Raw genomic sequence first — 11,990 nt, 5'->3', positions numbered from 1 at the left:
CTATTTTGGACCCACTCGTGTTTTTGGCTAACAAATATTGTTTAAATACTGATGCAAAATACTGACAAAATACTGTCTGTGTGAAAAAGGCAAACAGCCTCTTTCACAGGGTCAGTATTTTGCATCAGTATTTGATCAATATTTGTATGCCAAAAGCAGGAGTGGGTCCAAAACACAGAAGAGATGCATTTCCATTACATTTTGTCTCTGTTTTGGACCCACTCCTGGTTTTGGCTTAGAATTACTGATCACATAATCAAATACTGACCTTCTGAAAGAAGCTTTATGGAGGTTCAAAATGCAGGCAGATGTAGACAGTGATAAATTTCTCCTATAATACTGACGGCACAGTACCTACAGAACGGGATTACCTATGAATGTGTGTGCACTAGAACGTAATGCACACAGCAATACACTCTCCCTGCGCTCTCCCGTCAGCATACCTCCCAGCTTTAGAAAAGAGGAAGAGGGACACTATGTGTGGTGCGCGTTGCACATTTTTTCCACACCAGGCCACGCCTCTAACTCCGTCCATAACTAAATACCTAATCCTACCCAGTCCCCTACGTTCCCCCACATACTAATTATTCCCCCTCTATGCCACCACACAGCAGTTATGCCAGCATTGTGCCCCCTTCACAAATTATGCCCAGATATGTGCCCCCTCACAGTATTTGTATCAGATATGTGCCCCCTCACAGTAGCGATGCCCAGATATGTGCCCCTTCACAGTAGTTATACCCAGATATCTGCCCCCTCACAATAGCGATGCCCAGATATGTGTCCCCTTGCAGTAGCAATGCCCAGATATGTGCCCCTTCACAGTAGAAATGCCCAGATATATTCCCCCTCAAAGTAGTAATGCTTAGATACGTGCCCCCTTACAGTAGCAATGCTCAGATATGTGCCCCTTCACAGTAGAAATTCCCAGATATGTGCCCTCTCAAAGTAGAAATGCCCATATATGTGCCCCCTTACAGTAGCAATGCCCAGATATGTGCCCCTTCACAGTAGAAATGCCCAGATATATTCCCCCCTCAAAGTAGTAATGCCTAGATACGTGCCCCCTTACAGTAGCATTGCCCAGATATGTGCCCCTTCACAGTAGAAATTCCCAGATATGTGCCCTCTCAAAGTAGAAATGCCCATATATGTTCCCCCTTACAGTAGCAATGCCCATATATGTGCCCCTTCACAGTAGCAATGCCCAGATATGTGCCCCCTCACAGTAATTATGCCCAGATATGTGCCCCCTCACGGCAGTTATGCCCAGATATGTGCCCCCTCACGGAAGTTATGCCCAGATATGTGCCCCCTCACAGTAGCAATGCCCAGATATGTGCCCCCTCACAGTAGTTATGCCCAGATATGTGCCCCCTCACAGTAGCAATGCCAATATATGTGCCCCTTCATAGTAGCAATGCCCAGATATGTGCCCTCTCAGTAGAAATGCCAGAAATGTGCCCCTTCACAGTAATATGCCCAGTTATGTGCCTCCTCACCGTAGTTATGCTAAGAAGTGCCCCATCACAGTAATATGCCCAGATATGTGACCCCTCACAGTATTTTGCCCAGATATTTGCCCCTCACAATAATATACCCAGTTATGTACCCCCTCACAATAATATACCCAGTTATGTACCCCTTCACAGTAATGTACCCAATTATGTGCCCCCTCACAGTAATATGCCCAGTTGTGCCCCCCTCACAGTAATATGCCCAGGATTGTGAAATCTTCACAGGCATTAAAAAACTCCACATAGTCACCTCGTTCCCCAGCACCAAGATACACTGAGCTCCCGGCCGGCCCTGTCCTCTGCTCTCTGCTTCATCATTACAGTCCACTGTCTCTGCTTCCTATGCCTGAGAGCAGGACATACCTCCCTTGTACCGGGACCACGGGACAGCCACTGAAATCCGGGACGGTTGGGAGGTATGCTTCAGTTTAAGTTCCAAGCCTTCAAAATGAGATTGGGCCAACAAGCGGGATGGATATGATTAGGCAGAATGGCCGGGGTATACCTGATCTATTGCGATTCGTGAAAAATTAATTCACAACAAATCAAATTTCTTGTCGAAGTTCGGCGAATCGACCAAATCATTTTTTTTTTTAACTTTGCTAATCTCTTTCTGTGTTACCTGCAAAAATATACATGTCCTATTCTCGTCCGCATTATGGACAAGCATGGGGCACCTCTATTATGGGCCGACCATTTAGTTCCGGAAAATATGGAACACACACTGCTGGTATCTGTGTTTTGGCGATCCACAATTTGCAAACCACAAAACGGCTATGGACGTGTGCATGAGCCATAATGTACAGAGATATATAGGAAACAGCTTTGTACACCGATCCATTGGGTTCATTTATCAGGATTGGCATTTGTATGCTGGTTTTGTTGTCACCTCAGGATAGGTCATCAATATCAGATCGGCGGGGGTCCAACCCCCGCCTCTCCGCTGTTTGAAGAGAAGGCAGCGCTCATACAAGATGGAGCCGTCCCATATAAGCGATTGGGAACGCCATACTTGTAAGTACACTGCTCACCACTGCAGTCGCTACAGCGAACAGGTACACAGAGCAGAGATGAGCGCTGTCTTCTCTTCATACAGCTGATTGGCGGGTGTGCCGGGGATCGGACCCCCGCCAATCTGATATTGATGACCTATCCCGAAGATAGTAATCAATACTAAAAAGTGGACAACCCCTTTAACCTCTCGCCGCCACAACCAGTTTTGGCCTTCCTGACAATATTACATAGCCTGATCGTTGATACAATACACTGCAATACTTCTATATTGCAGTGTATTATGCCCGTCAGTGCAACACTCTCAAGCAGCTTATTGGGCCCTGCCATTGCAGTGAGAGATTGACTCTATATTCCAAAGATCTCCTGATATAGATGGCTCCGGAGCTAGCGCATTATAACTGCATTTAGAAATTTGGTGGATCGCAATCTTGATGTAAAGTTACAAAAAATTGTGGGAAGGGGTTAACTAAAATTGTCCCAAAATGACACTTGCTGTGCAAACTTATGGTAGGTGCTGATTGTTTTGCTGCCAAGTTTTGATATATATCCGCAAGGAAGTTGCCAGAGGCGAAAACAAGTTGGCATCTGTATACTGGGTGGTAAACTATGTCACTGATTTTCTTGCTATAAAAGGGGGTAGGATCCACATTTGTGCAGATCTCAGCCATCTACACAATGAAGATCATCATACTATTTGCACTGGCTAGTGTCGGTGTCTGCACGGGTAAGTATAGTCAGCAGCACGTTTTATATATGTACTATAAGATTTGTATGGGGTTACTTAACGGTGTCTTTTGCGTGTGTTTTAGAGTCTGGGAGCTCTGATCCCCCGCCACCAGAGGAATGCTCAACATCTGAACCATATGTTCGCACATTTGATCGCTGTGATGACTTTGTAAATGAACACGCGAATGATGATAACTGTTTGCGACATGCGTTGGAGGTAAAAAAATACTTTCCAATATAAAAAAAAAAAAAAAAAAAAAAAAAAACTTAGAGGTTTCCATAAAATGTATCAATAAATCTGGTGCAACGGGGGCGTTACTGTTACACCTAGAGGCTCTGCTCTGTCTGAAACTGCCGCACCCTCTGTATGTTGATTGGCAGGGCCAGGACGTATAAATGTGATCACATCTAGCCCTGTCTTCTCCTAAAGTCAATCAAAGTGCATAGGGTGCAGCAGTTGCAGAGAGAGCAGAGCCTCTAGGTGTAGCGGCAATGACCCCGTTGCTCCTAGAGTCTCATTTGCATATATTAGTATTTGCTTCATAAAACAACTGCCATTTTCTCTGTTTTATGGAGCAAAAGAAGATGGTGTTTTACTATATTTGTGCATTTGTATACTTGATCCATATCGTATAAGTATGTACAGTATATATATATATATATGAGTAGAAGGAAATCATGGATAGTGATGAGTGGCGGGGGCAATATTCGAATTAGCGATATTTCGTGAATATTTTTAGAGAATACTCGTCATATATTAGCATATTCGAGAATTCACCATTGTTTTCTTGATTGCTGAAATGGGCAATGTAATATTTGCGTAATGCGCGCGCAGTACAGGCGGGGGTCACTTTTGCTAAATTTTTTAAGCTGCTAGAAGTTTCCTGAGACTGGAGAAAATGGTTGGCACGGCAGAACATTACAATAGCTTTATATGCAGATAGAGTGCTCTCATATATTGGCAAATGCGTGAATCGGCAATTAATGATACACATATTTTGGCGCAATACGTGCAACATCACATTTTAGCCGGTCTGACTACATATTACTGATTGGTGCACTAAGTATTGTTGTAATGATGTGACATCACAGCACTATGTCTGCAGCATGTCTGTATGGACAGCAGAACCTATCAGCTCCACTATATCAGGATATAACCTACACGGACTATCTCCCACTATCTGTATTATGTATATGAGCTAACTATCTAATGTAATCACACAGCAGAGCACAGAGCACAGCAATGTCACTGCTGTCTCTCTCAGAACTGCAAAACTGCTGGGGAGGTTCTTATATAGTAAGGGGCAGGCAACGTTCCTATTGGTTGCTAGAGATGTTGCTAAGCTCAGACAAAGACACTGCAGCCTTCTCATTGGCCCACAAGCAAGAAGCAGGGAGGGATCATGGGTTCAGATGAAAAAAATAATCTATAATATTCGCGAATACGAATACGGTAGCACTGCATTCTACATCTTCGCGATTTCTCGAAGTGGTGAATATTTGCCATTAAAATTCACGATTAGAATATTTGTGACAACACTAATCAAGGAAGTTCAGAGCGATAGTTTATTTGCAAGTGAAGCAATCCGAAGTTAAGCGGGTCATACACATTAGATTTTGGCAGGTTTGGCCGACTATCTAATATGTATGGTAGCTTCCTGACTGTCCCCCGAGAGCTGATATCCGGGGAGATATCGACTGGACACATTGGATTCAATTGCCCGATCCTGGTAGCAGGGAGATAAACCGCTGCCAGAGGAGTGTGTGTATGGGGTGTGGGGAATTTGGACTTGTACATATAAAATTATCACTTTGAGCTTCTTTGGAGTTCCTTCTACTTGTATGCATTGGTTTGGAGTCCTGCTCCTGCACTCTTCAGAACTCAGCAAGGCTGCACTTAGTATAAGAGCTTACTGTGAGTGTATACACTGCACATATATAGCGGGTGTAATTGTCTGAATATGTGCGCGTCTTAGTCTGTTACAGTATACGTTATTTGCATATTCCACTTCATTGTTATCATACATGAACTGTTTATTACTATTTTATGATTTTGCATAAGTCAATTAGATGCTCAGTGCTGCTCATCAGTGACTGCCATGTGATTGTGTTTTGTTCACAGAGTGTCCCGCAACTGCTGGAAATTGCAAAGAAATTGATCTGTAAGGGAAGAAAGAATAAGGTACAGTAAATGTAATGTAAAACACGTTAAAGGGGTTATCCCATGATCACTGAAAAAAAAAAAAAATCAGACATCATCTAGTACATGTCAGTCTCTTGCTAACAAACTTAGAACCAGCCCGGTACCTCACATGGATCCAGAGATCTCCCCATTCATTGCTCCAATTGATCTGCTAGATTTATTCCAAGCTGGCAGCTTAGGGGGCGTGCACTTTCTAGAGGGGCGTGTCCCTTCTACTGCAGCTGGTAGCAGTTGAGGGCTGGAACTGAGCATGTGCTTCCATCTCAGGGAGCAGGACAGAGAAATTAGAAAAAGAGCAAACAGCAGGTGGCGCTATGCAGATACTTTTTACTCTGTGGTTATGCAAAGTGTTTAATTACATGCAGTTACAAAAGTAACAGATCCAAGTGCTGGTTCCTGAATCCTGGCTGTGGGACAGCATCTGATCAGTTTAGCATTCATGGACTCCTTTAGCGAAATGGAATTGTCTCAAGAAAATCCTGTTACATTGTAAGAAAATACCCTGTAACTTGACTTGCAGCATAAATGTGCTGTTTTCTTGTTATCGGCCAAGTGAACTGACTTTTAATGTATTTTTTGACCTTGCAGTTGGATAAGAGCTCCGTGTACTACGCAGAATTTGAAAAAGAATTGAAGGATTTTATGGTAAGAAGAGAAAACAGCTATTATTAATTATTAGAATTAGGGCCGAGTTCACACTTCAGTTATTTGGTCAGTTATTTCCATCAGTTATTGTGAGCCAGAACCAGTAGTGAAGCCTCCTGAGAGATCAGGTATAATGGAAAGATTGGCAAATGTTCCGTGTTTTTGACCCGCACCTGGTTTTGGCTCACAATAACTGATGGAAATAACTGACCAAATAACTGAAGTGTGAACTCAGGCCTAAGCAGCACATTTACATTTCAATCTCTTTATGGTTTATGAAACTGTATCGAATCCTATATTATCTATAAATCTAAAATCACTTTTTGGGCTCTGCTGTTATTTCTGTTTCTTCAGGCTTTAGTTGTTTTTGACTGTCAGAATAGATAGGAAGGTACAGCACTGCATTCAGCACAAAAGACATTCTGATACCTGACTAAGTCTTGTGTGACCCATTATAACTCAATGGAGAAAGTAACAGGTTCTGCCCAATGAGTTATCGCCGATCACAGACTTTACCCCCAGTATCTGTTGTTTAAAACGGCAATATAATCACTTTATATTGAGAAGCCATACCGGTATGTATTAATACATCATTGAGGGATGTCCATACACATTAGCCACTTGTTGACCAAACAAGCCATTTCACCTAGTGCCCCATGTATGCTCGGCTTGGCCAAGAATGCAGGTGTTCTAAACAAAGGGAGGAGAGAAAGCAGCTGCCAGACTCCTCTGGGGGATCTCCTTGAGAAAGAAAGGATCAGGCAAGTTGAAATCCAACTGCCCAATCCTTATGGCCTTTGTCGGGAGACCGCTATACACTATACTTAGATCAGGGGTCAGCAACCTCTGGCACTCCAGCTGTTGTGAAACTACAACTCCCAGCATTCTTCATTCACTTCTGTGGGAGTTCTGCGAACAGCCAAGCTAGTGTGCATGCTGGGAGTTGTAGTTTAGTGATGTTCCGAACTATTCGCCGGCGAATAGTTCCCGGCAAACATAGCTTGTACGCGATGTTCGGTCCGCCCCCTATACATCATCATTGAGTAAACTTTGACCCTCTACCTCACAGTCAGCAGACACATTCCAGCCAATCAGCAGCATACCCTCCCTCCCAGACCCTCCCACCTCCAGGACAGCATCCATTTTAGATTCATTCGGAATCTGCATTCACAATGAGAGGAGGGAGAGTACTGCTGCTGCTGATTCAATAGAAAAAGCGTTAGCTAGGGCATTGTTCTGTGTCCACAGACTCATCTGCTGTAAGGACAGCATCCAGACAGCACGCCAAAAAGCCCTTTTCAGGGCTGGTACATCAGTCTGCTTTTTTTTTTTTTTTCCATATATATATATATTGCAGTTGCCTGGCTGCCCATGTGTGAGAGGCTGCAGGCTCAGTCATAGACAGCACTGTGTGCACACCATTCATACAGGGTGTGACAGAAAATACCTTGCAGATAAAAAAAAATTCTATTTAATATTTTTCTGTGATCTAATCACATTTGCAAACCTGTGTGTGTGTCAGGCGCCCACACATACTGTATTGTGGCTAGTGGCTGGTTAGGCCTGCACTCATACCGTTACAGGGTGTCATTCACCCAAATACCTTTCAGAAAAAAAATATATATTTTAAATTTAACTTTGATCTAATCACATTTGCAAGCCTGTGTGTGTCAGGCGCCCACACATACTGTATTGTGGCCACTGGCTAGTGACTGGTTAGGCCTGCACTTATACCGTTACAGGGTGACATTTACCCAAATACCTTTCAGAAAAAAAAAAATATATTTTAAATGTAACTGTGATCTAATCACATTTGCAAGCCCGTGTGTGTCAGGCGCCCACACATACTCTATTGTGTCCACTGGCTAGTGGCTGGTTAGGCCTGCACTCATACCGTTACAGGGTGTCATTCGCCCAAATACCTTTCAGAAAAAAATATATATATTTAATATTTTTCTGTGATCTAATCACATTTGCAAGCCCGTGTGTGTCAGGCGCCCACACATACGGTATTGTGTCCACTGGCTAGTGGCTAGGCCTGCACTCATACTGTTACAGGGTGTCATTCGCCCAAATACCTTTCAGAAAAAAAAATTAAAAATTAATTTAACTGTGATCTAATCACATTTGCAAGTCCGTGTGTGTCAGGCCCCCACACATACTGTATTGTGTCCACTGGCTAGAGGCTAGGCCTGCACTGTTACAGGGTGTCATTCACCCAAATACCTTTCAGAAAAAATAAATTATATTTTAAATTTAACTGTGATCTAATCACATTTGCAAGCCCGTGTGTGTCAGGCCCCCACACATACTGTATTGTGCCCACTGGCTAGTGGCTGGTTAGGCCTGCACTCATACCGTTACAGGGTGTCATTCACCCAAATACCTTTCAGAAAAAAAAAAATATATGTTAAATTTAACTGTGATCTAATCACATTTGCAAGCCCGTGTGTGTCAGGCCCACACAGACTGTACTGTGCCCACTGCCCACCACTTATATAGAGTGGCACGGTACCTTGCATGCATAGTAACACTTATCTAATAAAAAATGACAGGCAGAGGCAGGCCACGCCGCAGGGGCCGTCGTGTTCATGGTGCTGTGATTTCCACTGGCCCTGGAATAATGCCCAGTGTTCAGAGGCCACGTACCCTGAACCCAAAAAATTCTGAGAAAATTGTTGACTGGCTTACACAGGACACCCAATCTTCAACAGCTTCCGCTAAGAACCTTGACGCACCATCCTCCTCCAGCTCAGCCTTGGTCACCACTCTCCCGCCCGCCGCCACCACCACCACTGCCACCACAGCCACTTCACTTGATCCCTCAGAGGAGTTATTTACACATCAGTTGGATGAAATTAGTGATGCGCAACCATTATTGCTAGGGGATGTAGATAACAGGGATATGTCTCAGCCAGGCAGCATTACACACATGGACGAACAGTGTGATGATGATGATGATGTTGTACCCGCTGCTGCTTCCTTTGCTGAGGTGTCAGACACAAGTGAAGCGGTTGATGATGACGATGTGTCCGTAGCTGCCACGTGGGTGCCTGCTCGAAGAGAAGAAGAAGAGGGGGAAAATTCAGAAGGGGAGACAGAGAGGGAGGAGACGAGTTGGGAGCAGGGGGAGGTCGTCGCAAGGAGCTAGTGGCACAGTCAGACAGCATGTATCGGCACCCGGGGTCAGCCAGACAGCATGCCAATCAATGCATGCTGTTGCCACCACCAGATGCCATCATTGCAAAGCTCTGCAGTGTGGCATTTTGTGTGTGTGTGTCTGCCTCTGACAACAGCGATGCCATTTGCAACCTGTGCCAAAAGAAACTGAGTCGTGGGAAATACAACACCCACCTAGGTACAACTGCTTTGCGAAGGCACATGATCGCACATCACAAACGCCTATGGGATCAACACATGATGACGAGTAGAAGCAGCACACAAGCTCAAAGCCACCATCCTCCTCCTGGTCCAGGATCTTCAGCCACGTCAACCACTGCTGTCCTCCTTGCCCCCTCTCAACCACCCGCCACTCCGCCTCTCACCTTGAGCAGTTCCATCTCATCTGCCCACAGTCAGATGTCTGTAAAGGAAATGTTTGAGCGTAAGAAGCCAATGTCACAGAGTCACCCCCTTGCCCAGCATCTGACAGCTGGCTTGACGGAACTCTTAGCCCGCCAGCTTAGCCATACCAGGTGGTGGAGTCTAAGACCTTAAAAAAATGTGTCGTTATTGGGACACTACAGTGGAAGGTACCCGGACTAATTTTTTTTTCTAATAAGGCAATCCCAAACCTCTACTCGGTGATTGAAAAGGAAGTCATGGCATCTCTGGCATACAATGCTGGGGGAATGGTCCATTTGACCACTGATACCTGGTCTGCAAAGCACGGTCAGGGCAGGTATATCACCTACACTGCGCATTGGGTCAACCTGTTGACGGCTGCCAAGCATGGAATGCGTGGCTCTGCAGCGGAGTTGGTGACACCATGCCACGACTTGCAGGCAGGCCTACTGCCACCTCCTCTACTCCTCCTACTCCATCCTCTTCCATAACCTCCTCGGCTGAGTCCTCTTCTGCTGCGGCGTCTGGCTGCACATCAACTGAACCCCCCCAGCTCCCCAAGGGCTATTCCACATCCCGGATACGACAGTGTCACGCTGTCTTGGGGTTGACTTGCCTGAAAGCAGAGAGCCACACCGGACCAGCACTCCTGTCCACCCTTAACGCACAGGTGGATCAGTGGCTGACCCCGCACCAACTGAAGATCGGCAAAGTGGTGTGTGACAATGGAAGCAATTTGTTGGCGGCATTGAATTTTGGCAAGTTGACACATGTGCCGTGCATGGCACATGTGTTGAAGTTCATCGTACAACGCTTTGTGCATAAGTACCCAGGCTTACAGGACGTCCTCAAGCAGGCCAGGAAGGTGTGTGGCCATTTCAGGCGTTCCTACACGGCCATGGCGCACTTTGCAGACATTCAGTGCCGAAACAACATGCCAGTGAGGCGCTTGATTTGCAACAGCCTGACACGTTGGAATTCAACACTCCTAATGTTCGACCGCCTGCTCCAACAAGAAAAAGCCATCAATAAGTATTTGTATGACCGGGGTGCTAGTACAGCCACTGCGGAGCTGGGAATTTTTTGCCACGTTACTGGACGCTCATCCGCAATGCCTGTAGGCTCATGCGTCCTTTTGAGGAGGTGACAAACCTAGTCAGTCGCACCGAAGGCACCATCAGCAACCTCATCCCATTTATTTTCTTCCTGCGTGCCCTGCAAAGAGTGCTGGATCAGGCTGTAGATGAGCGTGAAGAGGAAGAGTTGTGGTCACCATCACCACCAGAAACAGCCTTGTCATCATCGCTTGCCGGACCTGCGGCAACGCTGCAAGAGGAGTATGAGGAGTCAGAGGAGGAATGTGGCTTTGAGGATGAGGAAGACCAACCACAACAGGCATCCCAGGGTGCTCGTTGTTGTCACCTATCTGGGACTCGTGGTCTTGTACGTGGCTGGGGGGAAGAACAGACCGTCAATGACATCAGTGAGGAGGAGGAACGAGAAATGAGTAGCTCGGCATCCAACCTTGTGCAAATGGGGTCATTCATGCTGTCATGTCTGTTGAGGGACCCTCGTATAAAAAGTATGAAGGAGAACGACCTGTACTGGGTGGCCACGCTACTAGACCCCCGGTATAAGCAGAAAGTGGCGGAAATGTTACCAAATTACCGAAAGTCAGAAAGGATGCAGCAGTTCAAAACCAAACTAAAAAATATGCTTTACACAGCTTATAAGGGGGATGTCACAGCACAACGGGAATCTAACTGGGGAAGAGGTGAAAGTAATCCTCCTCCTACCACGACCACGGCGACAAGGACAGGATGCTTTACAGATGTGTTGTTGATGGAGGACATGCAGAGCTTTTTCAGTCCTACACATCGCCACAGCAGACTACCTCGCCTTAACTGCAGATATCGACACTCTAAGGAGCGATGAACCCCTTGACTAGTGGGTGTGCAGGCTTGACCTGTGGCCTGAGCTATCCCAGTTTGCTATAGAACTTCTGGCCTGCCCCGCTTCAAGTGTCCTGTCAGAAAGGACCTTCAGTGCAGCAGAAGGCACTGACAAAAGAAGTCGCCTCGGTCAAAAAAGTGTTGATTGCCTCACCTTCATTAAGATGAATGAGGCATGGATCCCGAAGGGACTGACAGTAGGGGATACGTTTAACTAACAAAAGGCCTGACATGCCTTGGCCTTAAAATGGTCCCCACGCTGCTGTATTTAATGTCTGCATACCGGATGAATTTCGTGAATTCTCCGCCACCAACTAGGGTTCAAGCCGCAATGTTTGAGTCACCTTTCTGCCTTGAAAACATTAATTT

At 45.6% G+C, this 11,990-nt stretch overlaps 1 long non-coding RNA gene across 1 annotated transcript; it reads left to right on the top strand.

Annotated features, from left to right (window-relative positions):
• Positions 1-3,368: 3,368 nt before the first annotated feature.
• LOC122943813 lies at positions 3,369-6,094 on the top strand. Its single transcript, XR_006390895.1, has 3 exons — positions 3,369-3,474; positions 5,380-5,439; positions 6,049-6,094. It is a non-coding gene; the product is annotated as an uncharacterized LOC122943813 (long non-coding RNA).
• Positions 6,095-11,990: the final 5,896 nt, after the last annotated feature.

Source organism: Bufo gargarizans, chromosome 7 (assembly GCF_014858855.1).
Source record: "Bufo gargarizans isolate SCDJY-AF-19 chromosome 7, ASM1485885v1, whole genome shotgun sequence".
NCBI classification, from domain to species: Eukaryota; Metazoa; Chordata; class Amphibia; order Anura; family Bufonidae; genus Bufo; species Bufo gargarizans.
The sequence above is the reverse complement of the archived record's forward strand: the minus strand, read 5'-3'. Positions and strand labels throughout refer to the sequence as shown.